Source organism: Dermacentor silvarum, chromosome 1 (genome assembly GCF_013339745.2).
Source record: "Dermacentor silvarum isolate Dsil-2018 chromosome 1, BIME_Dsil_1.4, whole genome shotgun sequence".
Lineage (NCBI taxonomy): Eukaryota > Metazoa > Arthropoda > Arachnida > Ixodida > Ixodidae > Dermacentor > Dermacentor silvarum.
In genome coordinates, this window is record NC_051154.1 from 73,031,635 (window position 1) to 73,051,914 (window position 20,280).

Below are 20,280 nucleotides of genomic sequence, written 5' to 3' on the forward strand. Positions count from 1 at the left end.
CGTAAGTTTTCCTATACTAGCAAAGAGTTTTTAAACTTTCTTGTAGAATCGCCGTAGACGTGTTTGGATTATACAGGGTGTTTCAGCGAACACTTTCAAATATTTTTAAAGGTTGCCTGTGGCAGATAGCACAATTCTAATTCATGAGTTGGTCTACTCGAAGAGGCAGACATTACTTGCACCAAAAATTGGAATGCCTAATGGACTAATTAACAAATTATCACCAATTACGTTTTTAACTAATTACCTTAAGGCCCATATTGCTATTTACACATTCTAGCCGTAGAGTTTGCTAGGCGGATCCTCCTGGAAAGAATTCTCAGGATTACACCAGTTTCGAGATAAAACTTTGCGCAGAAATGCATTGGCTTTCCAGTTACTTTCTTAACGTTTTATGCATTGAAGCACAAAAGTAACGGGAACGCCAATGCATTTATTCGCAAAGTTCGGGAATTAATATCTCGAAACTGGTGTCACCCTGAGAATTCGTTCCAAGAAGATCCCTCTTGCGAACTTCACGGCTAACATTTGTAAATTGCAATATGGGCCATAAGGTAATTAGTTGAAAACTTAATTAGTGAATTTTGGTCGGAATAGTCGATTATGCATTTGAATTTTTTTTGTGCAGCTCACGAACTAGAATCGTGTTTTCGGCCACAGGCAACCTTTAGAAATTTTTGAAAGTGTTAACTGAAACACCCGGTATATGTATAACTTATATAGGCTAGGGTCATATATGCGTTCTGTGCAGACTGACGCGTTTTAATAAGCTTCACCGCAATACAGACATGTAATGCGGTGAGATTGTTTAGCACGAGAAAATAAAGCATAGCAGCAAACGGACGTGTCAGGAGAGCCCCCAAGATTATAAAAATTCTAGCAGAACCCACTTCACGATGAATGCAAGCGTTAATATGATTAGCATTGAGGCAACACACCGTATTGCCACCGCCGAAACGCGTCATGTATACGCGGGTTGTTCAATAAAGACTGAGGCGCATGATGTTCTATAAGCTAGCTTTATTTCTGAAAATTATTCATCAGCACTTTTATCCTTTCTATATGCTCCCCAGTAAGTGAAATGCAACGCATCCCGCTGTTTCTACCAAGCCTAGATAACATGAGTCAAGTCATCTTTTGACACTTACTTTAATATCGCCTCCAATTAACTATGGATTGCTTCATGTTAAAGCCATGCCCCTTTTTACCGTGAGGTACATAAAGAAGTCGGAGAGTGCCGCATCGTGGCTGCAAAACGGGTAAGGGGATTGTTGCGGTGCTTCGGGGACCGGACATTGCTTTGATATATGGAACAATTAATACACGGAACCAGGCGTTGTCAACACATTACAGGCGCTTTTCAAGTAGTTGTCGAAAGATGGATCCACTCATGTTATCTAGGCTTGGTAGAAACGTATAGAAACGCGTGCATTTCACTTACAGGGAAGCACATAGAAAGAGATAAACGTGCCGAATAATAATTTTCAGATATCAACATTTCAGAGCAGCAGTCTCAGTCTTTATTGAACAACCCATATATAGAGGGTTTCTATGAAAAATTTAAAGGGACACTAAAGGCCAATACTAAGTCGACGTGCACTGTTGAAATACCATTCCAGAAACCTCGCAGCGCGTGTTCCGTGCCAAGAAAAGACTCGGTTTACGAGAAAATTGCGTCTGAAGGGTCCGCATATATATAGCGCAGTTTAAATCGCCCGCCTCGAGTGGGGAGTAGTGACGTATACATACGCCATCACCAGCCTTTACAGCCGTCGGTGAGTAAAACCGCGCGCGACATACGGCGCTATGGTTTTCTGCGCAAAACGCAAACGCGCGGCCACTGTGAAAGCGAGCCAAGACAGCGTTGGATTCGCCGCTGCAGGCTTTGTCAAGTGGCGTGGACCGTTCGCGAATACCGCGACATCACACGGACGTAGAATTCTCTGCTACTTGCAGTTTGTGTGAGTTTCGCCAACCAGCAAACCCAGCGCAGCACTACGCGACAACGAAAGTAGTGGAACGCGAAAGCGCGGACGGCGCAGAGTGGAGAAAACGAAACCATCCGACCGTCCGCGTTGTTCTCAAGGGTAACGTCAATGAGTTCTTTTTTTTTATTGCGATAGCAATTACATGGACACTTCAACCGGATTTCTGCCGTCGCCGTCGCCGTGAGGTTCCCTATAGATAAAATCTTCGCCGCGCACCGTATGCCCGAGCGTAAGCGTGCGGGGACGCGCGCTATCACGGAGAGCGAACACACTCAATCTCCCACGCGCAAGCAAGGAAGCGGGAAGCCGGCGCCGGAAGAAGCTGGGGGGGGGGGGGGGGGAGGCGCACTTCTACTCTGCCAACAACCGCGCTCGTCGCTCGCTCGCACCGTCTCTTATCTCCACACGGCTCTGACCTTTATGCGCCGTGCATTCGCCGCTGAGTTTCCGTTGAAGCGATAGACCGCACGTACCTTCGCCCGCTGCGGCGTATGGGCTTGCTGCCGGCGTTTTGACAGTCTTTGTCTGCAGTCATTCAGTGTGATCTATTCATGCTTGTTTGTGCGCGCTCACACCACGCTTGTTCAATCAGTTAGTAATAGTCGGGCCACATTTTCCAACGCACGCTACGCATGCAATGCTGCCCGGGTCGGCAGTGCAGCGCTACAGGTGTGTCCCTTTACACGCGCTGCCCACGGGAAGCGCTTCTCATCAACACCACCGTTTCACACGCGCCTTCTCGTGGTCATCGAGTCTCTCTTCATGTCGGTCTACTTACGCAGCAGCACACCTGCTTACTTAATCAGCTCATGTTTACTACAATTCATATTGCTACCAAAGCCGCTCACCTTACTTCGTATGACATTGCTGTGTTGCTATCGCATTCATTGCTTCGCCCTTAGGGCGAAACTGTGACATTTTTTTTAATACAAATCAAATAGGATTGGAGAGGTAGCATTTTCTTTAGTCTTATAATGCAATAAAATAATCTTTTTATTACGAGTGTCTCAGTACTGGTGACAGAATTATAATGAGCAGTGGCTTCGTCATCAAGCTTGTACTTGCATGTCCCGGGGGAGTCTCTAATCGTGCCCTGCATTCACCTCGATATCTCGATTACTAAAGCTCTGTTTCCTATAGTATTGACGCCTAAGACGTTCTCGAGCTCTAATCTATCACTTTAGCTTGACTTAATATTTGCCTTTAGTGTCCCTTTAAGCGATATTTAAAAATAGCCGTTTTGAAATAAAGCTGCGGTTTCTTCGAAGACATGCCGTCACCACAGGGTGACGGATGATGCGGGGTATTTAGTCACTAATTCACAAACATCTATTAATTAACTTTTAAACGTTTAGTTTCAGAGGGACTCATCGTAATGGCGCAATGGAAAGGAGCTCTCCGCACAAGCCGTACCAACTTTTGGATATGGAAAGAATGCGATTACCCGCGGAACTGTGGCACGACGAATTTCGGCTATCAGAGCGCGTGAAGCCGAAACTATTGTAGGCTGCAGCGAGCGCGAAGCCGCGCCCCTCGATTCTTCTTACGTCACCCAGCAACATGCAGCACGCGCGCTGCAACAGCGACGATATCACCCCGTGGTCGCTGACGGCATGCAGCGCCGATGATGATGATGATAAGTGGTTCTTGAGGGAAAGGGAAAGGGTTGGCGCTATCTTCTGCAGCCCTTGAGGGAGCACGGCTCAGCGCCAACGGGGAGGGGTAAGTGGGAGCGAAAGAAGGGATAGAGTGGAGTCGCCATGGCTGGGCGAAGCAAAACCGGCAGGCATAGGCGGCACGTATCAGGCCGAGATGGAAGGCCTTGGTGTGCTGCAGAGTCTGCAGGGGTGTTGTGCCAGGCTGGTCAGGCCCGGGGTGGGGTGGGAGGCCGTGAGGCCTTCCCGCTTGTAGAAATGTCCTTAGAGGCGTGCGGAGAGCCCTGACGAGTCAAGGAACTCCACGACGCCTCGAAGTGCAGAAAGGTGGTGTCGGCCGGGGAAGAGGAGATCTTCCTCCTTGCCAGAGGGGAGGCCCAGGCGGCGGAACTCCTGCAGGAGTGGGCCCCGCTGCTGGAGGTACGCCGGGCAGGCCAGCAGGAGATGTTCGATCGTCTCCGGCTCCCCGCAGGAGCTGCAGGCCGGGGACGTCGCTCGTCCCAGTCGGTAGCTGCGTGCTGCCGTCCAGCTGCAGCCGATGCGGAGCCGGAGAAGGAGCGAGGTCTCCCTGCGAGCCAGGCCTCGCTGGGGGAGTGGTCGTGGGGGGCATCCCAGTGCCACCCGTTTGTCTGGGTGGTGGGTCGCCAGGTGTCGCCGCAGCCTCAGTCCAATGAAGTCGCCCTCCGTCACGGCCCGACTGAGGGGCACAGTGGTGTGGTGGGCGTCCTTCGCCAGGGTGTCGGCTGCCTCGTTGCCCGGGATCCCTACGTGGGCGGGGATCCAGTGCAGGGACACCGGGTGGCCTGCGTCCTGCAGCGCTGTCAGCCGGGTAGACAGCAGTGCGACTCCAAGGCTGGCGCTTTCTGGCCTCTGCAGGCCGAGGAGGGCTGCCTTGGAGTCGCAGAGGATGGCCGCTGGTACCCCAGGAAGCTCCTCGGAGAGTAGGTCGACGGCCAGGTGGAGGCCTGCCACCTCCGCTGCAGTCGAGCTGGCGTGTCTGGGCAGTCGACACTGCCTGCTCTTCTGCAGGGCTGGTGCCGTGCAGGCCGCCGTGGCAGAGCCGGTGTCCGGTACCACCGAACCGTCGACGTACACCAGGAGGTGGTCTCCGAGGGTCTCGTCCAGGAGGCAGGCGGCCGTCTGCTGCAGGGCGCAAGCGGGCGAGCGCCTCTTCGAAATCCCGGGCAGCTCCGTGGCGATGGGGACAGGAGGCCTCTGCGGTGGGGGCAGCTGTACCGCATTCGGCGGTGGGTTGCCAACCACCTCCTCGTAGAGGCGGCACAGCTGACCCATCCTTGAGGAAGGCCGGGACTGGAGGCGACGCAGCAGGCCTCTGCCATCAGGAGCATGGTGGAGGCGGTCGACGTGCCTCAGCCCCTGCTGCAGGAAGAGGAGCGACAGGGGCCATGCTCCAGCCTCCGCAAGGGTAGCGGCAATCTGGGAGCTCCGGGGGACGCCCAGGCAGAGTCGGATGGCCGCCCGGTGCTGCAGCTCCAACTTTTCGAGGCGGCGTGGCGGCAGCGCCACCAGCGGGAGGGCGTACCGCAGGCGTGATGTGGCCGCCGCCTCGTAGAGCCGCAGGGCCCACTTCACCGAGCAGCCCTCTCCATGAGCAAGGAGCTGCGACACGGCCTTGCGGACTCTGATGGTCTGGGTCTGCATGGCCCCGACTGCCGGTCGCCAGGTTAGCCGGTGGTCGATGCGCAGCCCAAGGTACGACACAGTCGTACTCCATGGGATGCACACGCCTTCCAGCTGCAGCCGGGGAGCTGAGCGCCGTGCTGCTGCTCCAGCGCCGGAGGAGGAAGGCGCCTGGAGGTGGAGAAGAGAATCGCGCCCTTACCCTTTGTACTTCGACTCTCGCTGTTCACGCTCGCGGCGTCTCGTCTTTGCATGTGTAGCAATATGCGCTTTCCCTGTGGCCCACAAGGCGTGGCAGAAGTAGTGATTTTATTGAAGAAGAAAATGACGCTTATTTGGCGTGGCACCGTCGAGATCAATGTAGCGTCTGCGCCCTTTCCGCTTGTGCTTCGACGCCGCGGTGCTCGCATGCCTGGTGGGTCACAGGGAAAGCGCATATTGCTACACATGCAAAGAATAGACGCCGCGGACATGAACGTACAGAGAGCGCGAGCGTGGTTGTGAAGAGGCGCGCTATTCCTCTTCACAATCACTCTATCTCCCACTGTGCATGTTCACGGCGTCTCTTCTTTGCATGTGTAGCAATCAAGGAGGTTTAAATTAAAACCTCCTTGGTAGCAATATGCGCTTTCCCTGTGGCCCGAGAGGGAATATGACCGGCGACCTGAGCGGTCACACGTCACCTCGGCTCCAGCACCTTCGCCCGTTCTGACCGGCCCACCTCGCTGTCGCCCTGGGCACTGTGTCGGACATTCGAGTCCTCATCGGCGCGACCCTGAGGACCCCACTCTCAACCCGCTAGGATCACTCTTCCCCTTATCGGCTCGAGAGGAACGAAACGGGCGCCTACCCGTTAACGGGATACGGACACAAAAGTTGGCGGGTGCTTTTTTGCGTCGGAACAAAAGTTGAACTGTTGAAAATGACGAATACAACAAGCTGCTTTGAAAAAAAAAAAAAAAAAAAAAGAACGAGAAACATCCTTTTTTTTTTGCGATTTTCTGTTGCACCTTGCCTCCAAGCGGCCGCCGGCAGAAGCTGAAATTTGACATCATAACACCCACCCGCAGCCAAGGTCGGCCACAGCTGTCGCAGTGTTTCCAGGGGTGTCGGTTCCTTGCAGCGTTTGTATTGACGCGATCGTCGCGGCGGAAGGAAATGCCCAGACATTGCTGTTATAACAGCATCGTCGGTCGTGACACGCCGTCGCACACGTTTCCCAGAGACGAGAATGTGCGTAAACTTTGGATACATGCCTATTAAGCTTTAGCTTGTCCGGTAATGGGGTAAACGCGAGCGTTCGGGCGTAACCGTGAACGTGAGCGGCCTGTATGGTGCTGCCACCTGGTGGCGCAGAGCTCAAACAGACAAAAACAGCTAATGTTGCAGTAACAAAGTGTATTCTACGTCGCTGCTGGTGTCTTCGGCAGCAACACGATTACGCAGAATTTTAGTTTATGAGCTGGTCTACTCAAAGAGGCGGACACTACTTGCACAAAAAATTGAAATGCATAATCGATTAATCAACACAAAATCACTAATTAAATTTTTAACTAATTACCTGATGGCCCATATTGCAATTTACAAATTGTAGCCGCGGAGTTCGCAAGGTGGATCCACTTGAAATTAATTCTCAGGATGACACCAGTTTCGAGATATTAATCCGTGAAGTTTGTGGAGAAATGCATTGGCGTTCCAGTTAATTTTGTGCTTCAATGCATAAAGCGACGTTTGCTTAAGAAACCAACTGGTTTCTTAAGCATATATATATATATATATATATATATATATATATATATGTGTGTGTGTGTGTGTGTGTGTGTGTGTGTGTGTGTGTGTGTGTGTGTGTGTGTGTGTGTGTGTGTGTGTGTGTGTGTGTACATGTGTGTGTGATCTTTTAAGGCCTTGAATTTTTTTAGAAGAGGGCGCAGGTCTTTCATGGCGACGAGACTGAAAAGCGTCGGAGACAAGATGGATAGGGCCTTGAGGGGTACCTCGGCAGTTGCCGACGTACCCCGATAGTACCATCGGCAGATGCCGATGGTACTGTCGGTGAGGATGTTACTGCGCTGACGCAGCGTATCATGCAGATTTCAGACTTCGCGTCGATTAGCCTTTCTAGTATGGGTCGAAGAATGACGTTGTCGAAAGCCTTCTTCACATCACGGCCAACGATAGTATAAGAGTTGGGCACTTCTGGCACGGGCATATACACCGCTCCGTAAATGCTAGGGCAACGTCCTGAGAGCTAAAGTGCCAGCGGAACGCGATGAGTGTGTCTGGCAAATGGTTATGGGAGGTTAGTTGTAATTCGAGGCACACGGTCCCAAGGTCATCCTCTCCTCAACTTTCCCACGCACGATGTGGGATGCCTGGGGTTAGCAGGAGTGGTCGATGGGCGGCCTGGCTTCGGAAAAAGGATGACGAGGGCCTCTTTCCACGGCATGGAAATGCTTTCTGTTTCCAATGCGTTGTTGGTGGTACAGGATCGAGGTGCTCCTGGTGATTATTTAGGAGGTTCCGGAGAGTCACATAGGCAATGCGGTCGGGGTCAGGTGAGGTATCGCGACGAAATATTTAGTTTAGGGGATACATACAGGTGGGAAAGGCTGTGAGCTCCCCTTTGGCTGTCTGTTCCGGAGTACGGCAGGTATCTGTCCTGAGTTATTCCCTATTGACTGTGGCGTTCGCGTCCCTGCCTTCTATCGTTCCGGTAGACCTCGTCCATCCCAGCGTGATCATACGTAGTCGAGCCGTCCCGATGGTCCTTGGCGGCAACCATACGTTTTTCTTGAAAGCGGACCGTGACCTACTTGGGCCTGCGGGTAGACCATCAACTCTCATGGGCGCCCGCGGCCAATGCGTTCATAGCTCAGGTTTTCAAGGTTCAAAAGGCGGTTGGTCGTCTGCTGCGCCGCGGCAGAGAATGCACGCCGCAATGGGTCCTCAATGAGGCTACGTCGAGTCTCCTCTATGCGCTAAGTCTGGTGGCTCTGCCGCGGACTCGCCTGGACCTCCTAGAGCTACAGCATCGGGAAGCCATCCTGATAATCCTTGGTTTGCTGAGGAGCTCACGCATCGTTTAACTCTGTACGAGGCAAATACCTGGCCGCTGTTCTTGCTTCAGCATGGCTTCCACCACGTCGACAAGCTGCACCATACACCGGGTAGCGCGGCTCTGCTTTCGAGGTTATGAAGCCGACCGCACTCACGCATGGGCAGCCTGTGGCACGAGGAGGTTGTCGGTTGTCCTTCCATGCAGGCCATCTCGCCCCGTCCTCGACATCATCAGCTGTTGAAAGGTGTCCACAACACTTGAGGGCCTCTCGAAGAGAAGGTCCCCATCCTGCGCCCTGTACCAGGCGTCGGCGTTCATACTGAAGGACTGGTTGGACAGACATCTCCACGTCTACACGGACGGCTCCGTCCATCCGGACACTGGCACTGCTACAGCCTCGTGCGTGATCCCGGCCATTCGACGCTCTGGGTGCCGGCTGCCTTTCGCGATAAGCTCCACCGCTGCAGAGGTGGCCGGCCTGCATCTGGCGGAGGACCTCCCGGATTCCCCGCTCATGATCCTTTATTGCGACTCGCGGCCCGCGCCCCTAACTCGTCAACAACCAGATACTGTCGGTTTTGGCGTCGCCCTCGTGTCCTTGTCTGGGGTGGCTAGGTGTCGCTGCAGTAGCTTCCCTCTCCCGTGGGCATCTTGGGTATCCCCCGTCGGCATATTGGGCATCAAGGCGGACGCCTTGGGTAATGCAGAACTCTCCACAGCACCCGTAAGCGAGGCTGTAACGGTCTTCGACTATGCGAGGATTATAATGATGATGATGATGATGATTTGCATCTTTCTTTGAAACGAGGCGGGGACAAGTAGTCAATTAGACTGCTTGATTTAATCAGGTTTTGCTACATCTATCACTATCTAGCCTGTTGCCTATCTGATCTCCATCTTAATTTTGCATTTAAAGCGTGTATCCCTATATTGTACCATTTCCTACGCTTGCAATGACTCAGGTTCTATCAATCTCTTCGCTGCTTTTTTCTGCCACTATTTTAATCGTCTCTTACTTATCTCTACCGCTGACCAGTTAATCCTGCCATCTTCGTTGAATCCTAACGCTTCTGGAAGGTGGACACCAACTCCGCGGGTCTCGGTTTGGTGAATATCTTGGTCAATTGCGTCTGGTCAATTGCATTATGTAAACTGCATATACCTTGGCAAAAGCGGGGGCGCGTTTGAAAGAGGCAGCGGCACTATATCGCGTATATAGGGTGGGCGACTTTCACCGTTATTCGAGGAAGCAGATGGTGGGAATCAGCGCTTTGGGTGTATTTCCATCGCCTTTGGTGAAAAAAAGAAGGAAGAAAAATTACAGGACACTTCGCTTTTGAAAGCGAAAGAGATGTAGATCGCAGAGGGGGCACCCACATTTCCTCTGATAAATGCATTTGCGCAAGGGCTTTACAACGCGTTTATGCCATTTACATTGCGTTGACGTGCGGAGACTGCCCATGCACTGGCATTCCTTCCTAAAAGTTCTTCAGCTTTATTACCCCTAACATGAGCAATCTTCCTGCTCAAGCAAAAGAAATCTACCTGTTCACCATCGCGCATAGTATCTCAGTGCTTGCAATAAGAGGTTGTAGTCCGGCGGCCCGCGTTCCTCCATTCCTCTTTCCTTCCATTCCTTTCTTAAAATCACTGGATATATTCAATAATGTCTTCCACCAAGCATGCGCAATAGTAGCACGTCTCATTTCCTCGCTGCACGTACTTCGAGCTGCATAACATGCGGGAAAGATTTTCATTAGCTCACTTGTCTCTTTGTACCACACCGCAAGTGTCTTTTGTTGACTGCAATAAATACCATCTGCGTACACGGTACTTATTGCAGTCAACGAACGGCACGCCTTTTCTACGTAAGAGAGAAAGAAAGAACTACCGTGTTTCAATAGTTAGAACTAGTTCCAACAGTAACACTGCTGACATCCATATTTGGTAAACCGTATTAGCTAAGCAACGCAGGAATGAACGCGAACAATAAACACAATGGATGGAAAACGACTAGGTATAGGATGGTTAAGTGACCACCTCGAAGCGTAGTCAGAAAAATTTCCTCCTCCATTCCACCCTGTGAAAGTGGATGTACAGCGGTGAGCACTGTTATGGTGAACACGCGAGCGCGTGGCCGACGGCACTATCAGCGCCGCGTAACAGCCATCGTTGGAAACATTGCACATGCGCAGCATGTGCTTTGCGAAACACTCTTTCCACCGCGCGCATCACGTCATCGATACGCTTGTTCGTCGTCTGCTAGCCGCATTTTTTGTTCGCTGAGCTGATACCTTCTGCATTTCAAGGGCCATCTGGATTGAAGATTGGCGCGTGAAGGAAAAAAGTGAGTGTAAGAGGGATAATTATTAAACTTTTTATTCAAGAAAAGTGCACTTTTGCAATTCAAGTTAAACAAGACCATGAGAACAAATATAAAAGCATGAGCAAATCTAACAGCGAGTCATGTGACCACTTACAGCAACGACTGCAGCTATTCTGGACGGTAACGAGTCGTAAAGTGATCGAACATATTCCCGATCGGCTTTCAGCCTTTCCCACTCGTTGCTGACTTGCGCCCACAACTGGTCCGAAGTCGCGGAATAAAGGGGCTTCCTTGCCAAAGAAGCTTTCAGACGGCCCCACACGTTTTCTATCACATTCAGGTCCGCTCCTTTCGGAGGCCATTCCAGTAGCTGCATGTGCTGCTCCGCCTGGAACTCCTTGACAGCCCGCGCCGTGTGTATCGGTGACCGGTCCTGTTGGAACAGGTAATCACCGTCTGGGAATAAACTGCTCGCATATGGCAACAGCACATTGTTCAAAATGTTGCAGTATTGTTCCGACGATAAGTGTCCACGTATACGTTGCAGGGGCCCTAAACCATATCTTGAAACAGCACCCCACACGTTCACACTCGATCTCCCACTGGCAGAAACACCTTGCACGTTGTCCGGGTCGTTCCTGCGTGGCATTGTGACGTTAACTAAATCAATTGCTTTTCAAAGCAGGCAGTTTGCCTCACCGTGTGCCTGGTAGTCTCCAAACACGCAATCTTTGGTCTTGTCGCGTCGAAAACGTCGACTCATCCGAAAAGATGACGCGACCCCACTCTTCTGATGTCCATGCTTCGTGCAGCTCAGCGAACTGCCGTCGTGCGTCCTTGTTTGCCGCCGTTAGTAGTGGCTTCTGCGCTGCGACGCGACTGCGAAGGCCCGCAGTACGCAGGCGACGTCGAACAGTGGTGTCCGAAACGTCCAAATCCAAGTCCTCGCGTATTGCTGGGGCTGGCAAGAAAGGGTTACGAACAGCAGCTGCAACTATGAGGGCGTCTTCATCGTCTGTGGTAGCTTTAGGGCGGGGCGCGCGGGGTGCATCCTGAATGCGACCTTCATACTTGTAGGCTTGAATTATCCTGTTCACAGTCTTCAGGGGCCTATTAACTAAAGCGCCAATATACCGCTGGGAATAACCTTTCAGGGAAAGATCGACAATTGAGCGCCGTTCATCATCGGGAACCCTAGCCATATTACGATCTGGCGACAGAATGAACGGCTGCGAAAGATGTTTGGTTGTTTTATATACGGCGTTGCATGCACAACAACTTTGAAGGGAACGAATAGACACGCCCCCATAGATATACAAGTTTTTTTGTCTTGTTCTGTTCAAGCACAGATGTTTAAAGAAATCTTAAAATGCAGGATGCATGGGCTTAGAAAACAAAAATGCGGCTAGCAGACGACGAACAAGTGCATTCATGACGTCATGCGCGCGGTGGAACAATTATTTCGCGGAAGGCGTGATGCGCATGCGCAATGTTTCCAGTGATGACCGTAACGGGGCGCTGACAGTGCCGTCGGCCACGCGCTCGCGTGTTCACCCTAACAGTGCTCACCGCTGTACAGAGAAGCTGTTGCTGATGTTACACAAGCGCCACCACCACAAGGCGTCGCACCGTCGAGATCAATGTAGCGTCCACGAACCCGTTCGCGCCATTTCCATTGGTGCTTCGACGCCGCGGTGCACGTTCGAGGCGTCCCTACGCTTGCGCGTAACTCGCGTTTGCGAAGTGAACGTCACTGTAATTTTTCAACAGTTTTGCATGGACGTCGATTAGGGTCGCAGCACACTCTGCGCGACCGATGCAACGGACGTGCTAGCACGCCCACTCACCAAGCACAGATACATCGTGTGCACACATTCGTCACGTGCGCACGCAGGTGTGCAGGAGTGCAGCATGTATGATATATCCTCATTCTAGTAGACCCTCCGCCTGGCTCAAGTGCGTTATTGAACTAATTTGAGTCATGTGGATGCCCCATGGAAGAAAACGCGGTTTCGGCATCACATCTGCCTAGTTTCGGTTTCATCAACACATCATCACTAGCAAAACAAAGCAAAAAAAAAAAACAGCCTGCTCTTTAAAGTCATTTTATAAAAAGTGAAATATACATGTGCATGTAGACCTTAAAAATAAAGTTGTGACTGTGTTAGAAAATTTACATCAACTTCGTGCTTGTACAAGTTGGGACGCCGCCATTGTCATCGCCAGCACCATTTACCGCTCGTAGCCGCTTGCCGCTCGTTCGCGCGCATTTTATTACAGCTTTTGGTCTGTGGTGCTGCTCTGTTCCGAGCCGCCCGGGTCACCGTTTTCAGAGCCGTGTTTATTTTCTTTAATAGTTTCTTGTGAGCCCGAAAGACACAAGCTTCGAGAGCCTTCATCCTGTTCTGCGCAACGTAAAGGTAAATTGAGCTGACGCTTCTTAGACTGAATTGGGGTTGAGGTTCGCCATCATGATTCCGTAACCATAGAGTTCGTAACGGCATTAATGGTGCAGCAACTTTGAAAAGCTCAGCGCTAGAATTTGTGATTTCATTTTCGTGATGGTAGCCTTCATTAGCATTGTTTAATTTTGCGTTTGGTTATTGTTTTCTACAGCATGCCGAAGCTCAGCTGGACAAAGCGCCATGTTCGCAACAGAGCTCGTCTCGAAGTCGCGGCAATTTTGGAAAGATCTTCAAGCTTGAATCTTGCAGTGAAGGAGCATTCAGCTGAAATTTCAGTTGGGACTGCTTGCAATGAAGAATGCATTCAAGAAATAACTGTTCACAGCTCTAATTCACTCACTGGCTGTAAAAGCCGTTCATCTTCTCAGCAAAGTGCTCGTGAACTGTCCCCTGTTCGCAGCTCGAATTTCCCCTTTAGCAGTGAAAGCGTTTCGCCTTCCCAGCAAAATGCACATTGTGTCTTGCAGTGCGTTTCTGAAATTCAGAGCCCCGTTGATAGCAGTGATGTTGAGCACGAGCTAAGGGTCAGAATTTGGTCCGAAAGTGATCCAATGACTGACGGTCCGCAGCCAGGCACTCACGAAAATTCGGTTTGGCATGCTGAGAAGGGAAGCTCTAATGCGAGTGACAATTTTCCCTCGGAGTTGGCAAGATGGGCTGTTGTCAACAACATTACTCATCAATGTCTCCAGCTCTACTAGTTCTTTTGAAAACTCATATCTGTTTTTCCACCACACTTCCAAAGGACGCTAGAACCAAAGGACATGGTATAGAGGTTATTGGAGGTGAGAATAATTTATGGCAAAAACGGCAATTGTATTGGACTGTAAGTTTCTGCAATGTTATCTATACCAAAGTTGCATGTTAATAGCACACGAATGCCTTAATAATCTAAATACATTCTTGATAAAAGTGCTTCCAGAGTTTTGGTTTTTGCATTATTTGCAACATTGCATTTGCGGAATTCTGTTATGGTACTTGAATTACAATTGCCAGCACATGACATTTGAACCTTTCATACATTTATGTGCAGAATTTCAGCGTGAGGTGCTGACACGGCTCTCCGTACTCAAGATTGTTCAGCAGCAGCAAGGCGAGTTGCTAACAGCGTTGACAACCCGGTGCACTGTGAAACAGTCTGACAACGCTCCTCAAGTTGTTGTGGGCCAGTTTGACAGCTATGACGAACTGAAGAAATTCGACCAAACGCTAACTGGACCAGTCAGGGAGGCTGTGGTAAGATCTTGCTCTGCTTCCAAAGGCTACCTTGTCTGACCTTCCATGTCTTTTGCACATGAAAAGTAAATTTATTACGAGTGTTGTCCAAAACGAAAGTTCCGAATGCATTTTAAGGCAGGCATGATCATCAATGAAAAATTCTGGGAGAAACCAATTTATGATGAGTGTCGACTTTACTGTGATTAGCACTGAAGAAATGTATCGACACTATGCCACTGCCGGGTTCCTCTTTAACGCTTCCCTCTGGACATGCAGCACCACATAGTGCTGCCGTAATGTCCCTGTGTGGCACGTGTGTGAACATATATTTTAACAAGATTGTGGAGAAATACGACGCGGGTTTCGTTTTGCCAAGCACCAGACAAATTTTAATTTTTTTCCATTGAGGAGTGGCAAGTACCCAGTGGCACATCCAATGACCCAAGTTGGCACCAAAAAGTTTAATTGAAGACCGGCACATAACCCAGTTAATATAACCAGTGACCCAAGTTGGTGTCAAATAGCTTAATTGAAGGGTGCCATTTACCAAGCAATGCATACCTAATAACGCTTCCTTGCGGGCTAGTTGGTGACCCGTTCTTCAAACTGTTACTGCTGTTAAACAGATCACGTGTTGAACTGTTTTTTTTTTTTCCTGCGTGTATATGTGCTGTAACAGTTTGAAGGACTCATACCTAGTGACTCAGGTTGGTGCAAAACAGGTTTATTATGAAGACTGGCACATAAACCATCGCGCATCCCAGTGACCCAAGTTGGTGTCAAAGAGGTTTATTTAAAAGCGGCACATACCCAATTCACATATGCAGTGACCAAATTTGACATAAGAGGTTCGTTCACACGTGGCACATACTTTCATATACCCAGTGACATAAGTTAGGATGAAGGATGTTCATTGAAGGGCAGCACATAAACAGTGACATATCCCAGTGACACAAGTTAGTGTGAACCGAGCTAACTGATCAGCGTCGCCTACGAAATGTCACAAATCTCTGACACAAGTTGGCCTGAGGATGGGACAGCAGCTCGATGCTCGCCATTAGACCATGAACTACCCAGTGACCCAAATTGGCGGGCAAATATGTAGCCCTCAGAAACACCGTGAAGTGTGCTAATAATCCTAATCCCATTAAAATGTTTATGTAGCCAGATACAGTGATGCATAGGCCATTCTATCAGACATGAACCATAGTTTTGCAGGAATTTGTCGTAGTGCAGCACCTGCTAGGCTATTTTATGCTGAAGTCGTGCTATTCTGCTGCCAGAGACTGCATCTAAGATATCACCCCAGTCTTAGCTGCTTGAAAGCGTAGTTGATATCTGGAAACAGGAAAACTTGGAAATTGAGAATCACCTTTTTTTTTTAATTCATCGGAGCCTTTTGTCACTATTGCTGTAATGAGCCAGCCAGCATTGTCATGCGTATTGCATTGGCCTACTGTGATACTTCTACACCATGGTCTATAAAATCCAGACACTTTAATACTTTGATACTAGTGCCTGCTGTTGTATCTCTTCTGACGTCACCTTTTTGCCATGCAAAACCTCATTATGTAAGCAGCTGTCACGAAAGCCATTTTACATTTTTATGCAATATAAACTTGGAACAGGACATGCAGCACTGTACTCAACGTGGGGCACCCTTACAGGACTCAAAAACTGAAATGTTTTCTTGCAGGGCAACTTTCTACTGGCCATGTTGAAGTTCAGATACATGCATGACATTGTTTGTCATTGGCAGCAGATTAACGTAACACTTGGATATAAAACATACTGTTTAGCTGAAGCACATTTCTAAGAGAACATAGCTCACATCTGAAATAGCCCTTGCATGACTCAATAAGACGACATAAACATTTTCTTTTTCTGAAGTTTCTGGTGAAATTTGTGCTTGTTTTCTTATATGGCTCAGGAGTAACACTAAAAATTTCAATTTCGATGCTTTACCTTTTCGTCCAGTTTTAGATACCAGTAAAAGGCAAGTTTTGGTAATAGTGCAGTAATCTTGGGCTACTTTTTGTTTGCTCTTGATTAATTCAGCTTACCTGACTACATCTGAAAATTCCAGATATTGCTTCCTTGAACTTTTGAACAGATTACCTCAATATCTCATGTTTGTTTGGGTCTAACTTATAGAGATACACTTGATCATGCATCGACATTTTTCATGCACTTGATTTTTAGTAACTTTGAATTCTGCAGGTTCAACAGCTTGCAAACATTGGGGGTCCAAGCCCAGAGTCTTGCACGCGCAGGGTTTTGAGAAGTGTGCTGTCAGACAAACTTGCATAAACATTCTCATGGCACGGACGAAAGGGGAAGAATGACTGACTGTCTGCTTCTCTCAAAGTGCATTGTTGGTATGTATATATATGACCTTACATAACATAGAATTCGCTTGTCTTTTCATGTTATTTCCTTTTAGAATATATTTTATGGTCATTGCTGACATCACTCACTCTCGACATTATTTTAATACTTGTATAGTTTACGTACCTTACATGGAATATTTTAGGCCTCTATACAGCCCGCAACATCTACTTGTCATCCACTGTATCATCAACTTCCCCACACCATTTTTTGGCGCTCTTTGACCATCTCTGGCCCTTGCGCCATAAAACCCCATATCATCATCATTCGCTTGTCATGCAGGCATTTTAACAAAGGATGTGGCAAAATTGAATTTTTGGCATTTTAAATATTGCTAGTCTTGTGAAGCTTGTCAATGCACAACAGGCAAGCTTGTGTTACTTTGTGTTTTGTCCATGCTTTTTAATTGCAGATGCTGTAAAGGTCACCCATAAATGTGACAATTTTGTAGTGGAAAGTGCAACCAAAGACTGGCTTCGTCATGCCCCGGCAAGATGTGCATCGGAAAAGGTAATTAGGAGCATTCTCGTTAGTATTTTTTACAGAAAGCTATGTTATTTATTTACCAGTGTGAACAATATTGCAGAAATTTGATGCCTGTTGTTATTGATAAGATTTACTGAGTCCTTGCAGCAGTTCACGCCAGAACCACAAGCACACAAATGTTTGACAGTGCACTTGGTGTTGTAGCTTAATGGAGCGCTAAAAAGAAATAATTTGAGGTGTGCTAGTAAGCTACCTATTTACAACACAAAAAAAACACTCATGATATGGGAAAATGCTTGATAAACTAGAAAAGGTGCAACAACGAGACAAGAGGCAATGCCACCATGGTCTTATGAATGTTTACAGCATTTGCTTTTGGCCTAACAAAATTTTGTGGGTAAAGGTGGACAAATTTCTAGTAGAAAAAAGAGGAAGACTGAACTTCACAAGCTTAAAGAAATTTTACTGGGCTACAATGGCACAAATACGATGTCAACGTAATGTAGCACAGCTAACAGTTTCAGCGTAAAATTTAAAAAAGCGGAGCTTTCACATTTTGTCCTCATTTCTAATAATCAACTTCTTACCGTAAAACTAACAGAGTTATTAGAGTTATTTGTCAGTTCAAGCTGACTGGGTGTTTTTTAGGGTCCCTTTATGCTTAAGCATAAAAAAGTTATTGTGATGAGCTTCTCATAGCAGCTTTTTCCTTTGCAAGTAGAAAACACGTCTGTACAAGAACGCGAGGTGGCTAAAAGTAATCTGGAGCCTACTGTGCCAACCCTCATAATTGTATATGTTGCTGTGTGACATTAAACTTCATCATTCTGTCGATGCCATGGGAAGTTTTATCCATGTCCTGTATCTCAGAAACACAAAAGCCACATGCATTTTTATTTTTCATGGGAATCACTTCGATGATCCTGTTAATAAATGCCTAATGTTCTTATGTTTGCAACTGTAAGAACTGCAGCAATGCCGTTTTTTTTTTTTTTTCTTTTCTACTTGCAGTCAGCCAGCCATCCTTCCAGCCTGCCAGCTAGTGATCCAACCAGTGACTAGACGTGATTTAGCCATTGACTAGACATGTGATTCAGCCAGTGACTAGACCCATGTCCCAGCCAGCGACTAGACCTGTGTCCCAGCCAGCGACTAGACCCGTGTCCCAGCCAGCGACTAGACCCGTGTCCCAGCCAGTGACTAGACCTGTGACCCAGCCAGTGACTAGACCTGTGACCCAGCCAGTGACTAGACCTGTGACCCAGCCAGTGACTAGACCGTGACCAGCCAGTGACTAGACCCGTGACCCAGCCAGTGACTAGACCCGTGACTCAGCCAGCGACATGACCCGTGACCCAGCCAGCGACATGACCCGTGACCCAGCCAGCGACATGACCCGTGACCCAGCCAGCGACCAGACCAGTGATCCAGCCAGCGACTACTAGACCAGTGATCCATCCAGCCAACCCCTGCCACGGCATGAACATACGTTGGGCGTGAGCTTCTTCGGCAGGTTGCTTTGGGAGAGGGTTTGTTTTTACTTTACTGAAGGCTTTACTTCTTTTAACTTGCTTCGCATTAGCTGGCACATTTTGCATGCACTGCTGAAGTACTCACTATTTTACTGCACCTTAAGCACTTTTTTCACTTCAGCTGCGCAAAAATTATGGTGCCCTGAATGCAAGAAGAGCATATGTTTTATTTAGTGAATGTTACTTGCAGTTGACTTTTTTAAGCCGGTACAGTGCCACTCTTTTTCTTGCTCTTCTGCTTTGGAATACCTATCTTAGCAGCAGGTGTTGCACTGCTGTGGTTTTTGTAGTGTCTGAGCATATTTGAAAACATCTAACAGTGCGTTCCATGATGTGACCATTATATTGATAAAGTTTACAATAATGTGTGCGCGAAAGCTACCTTTGTAGGAGCTGGGATGGGAGATGTTTTAAAGGTCTCGTTATGGATGTTCTTGTGGTGGCACCTATTAAAAAATATATGTAGCTAGTCAGCTCGCGATGGGAACCATTTTGAGGTTTTTAATCAACACAGAATTAATGTTCCACTATCTGAAAGTACTGTCAGCTGGTGGACTTTTTAATTAGTGTTCTAGAATGTTCCATGTTTATTCTAATCTAATTGCCTAGCAACCAAGCTTGTGTATTTGGTCTTTTTTGTCACATTGCATTGTTGCTTTAGAATAATTTCTTCCTTTTACTTGTTTAGTCAGTTTTTCATACTTGTGATATCTTTTGATATTGTGCAATATCTTTAGCTTCAGCCTAGTCATAAAAAGTGCCCGTTAAGGTGAAGTCATGGTCAACGTGCTTAACTCCGGAAATTTTCATTTTATTCTAGTCTACTTTGCATTCGTCTGCATACGTGTTCTTTTTTTGTGATATTGCATGGCTGCTGTATCACACTTTATCCTCTCGTCATTTAGCCATTCCTAAAGTACTGTCTCTTGTGGTTATACTTGTAGAAACATTTGTAGTGTTTCATTGCATTCATTTTCTGCAACAAAATTGTAAACATTGAGAAGCGAGTTACTTCTTCACATAACTAGTCATGACAAGTGCCTGTTATGGTTAGCCTGTACTCTTAATAATAATAGCAAGAGCTAAATTTTAATAATGTTACTAAGTGCTTAGTTGTGAATGTAAGCAAGAATCTGGTATCTTGTGTCAGCAGATCTCATAATGTCTCATCATGTATGTTCGACACATTACCATGTGTGATAGCCTTGCACTGGTCCTTGAATAAAAGAAAAAAAAAGTAAGATCTGTGTTGTGCTTTTAGCGTACCAGGCAGTGCAATGGTACTGCTTCTATGCCAGCATGTTTAGAACATTATTGCAGTGTATCTCCGATTCGTTTACTCATGGTGTTCTGTTAACTTGGATACAAACAAATACACTTAGTGGTTTCGTACTTTCATATCGCAACAATTTCATAAACACTCAGCCGGCCACTGGTAATGTGCAGTACTAAGAGAACACATTTTTACGGGCCTTTCTAAAGTTTGGGGGGAGCTGCGCGAACAGTGGTTAAAACTCCTGTGG

The 20,280-nt window shown here is 48.0% G+C and overlaps 1 long non-coding RNA gene across 3 annotated transcripts in view; it reads left to right on the forward strand.

Annotated features, from left to right (window-relative positions):
• The window catches only part of LOC119449897 (uncharacterized), a 37,208-nt gene extending 18,670 nt beyond the window's left edge, over positions 1–18,538 (forward strand). The window contains exons 1-4 of one of the 3 annotated variants that reach the window (XR_005191287.2): positions 14,254–14,369; positions 16,572–16,729; positions 17,152–17,249; positions 18,237–18,529. This is a non-coding gene — a long non-coding RNA (uncharacterized LOC119449897). Of the gene's footprint in view, positions 1–14,253; positions 14,370–16,571; positions 16,730–17,151; positions 17,250–18,236 lie in introns of those variants that run through there. The other 2 variants (XR_007467573.1, XR_007467574.1) reach the window with 2 other exon arrangements.
• The last annotated feature ends 1,742 nt before the right edge of the window (positions 18,539–20,280 follow it).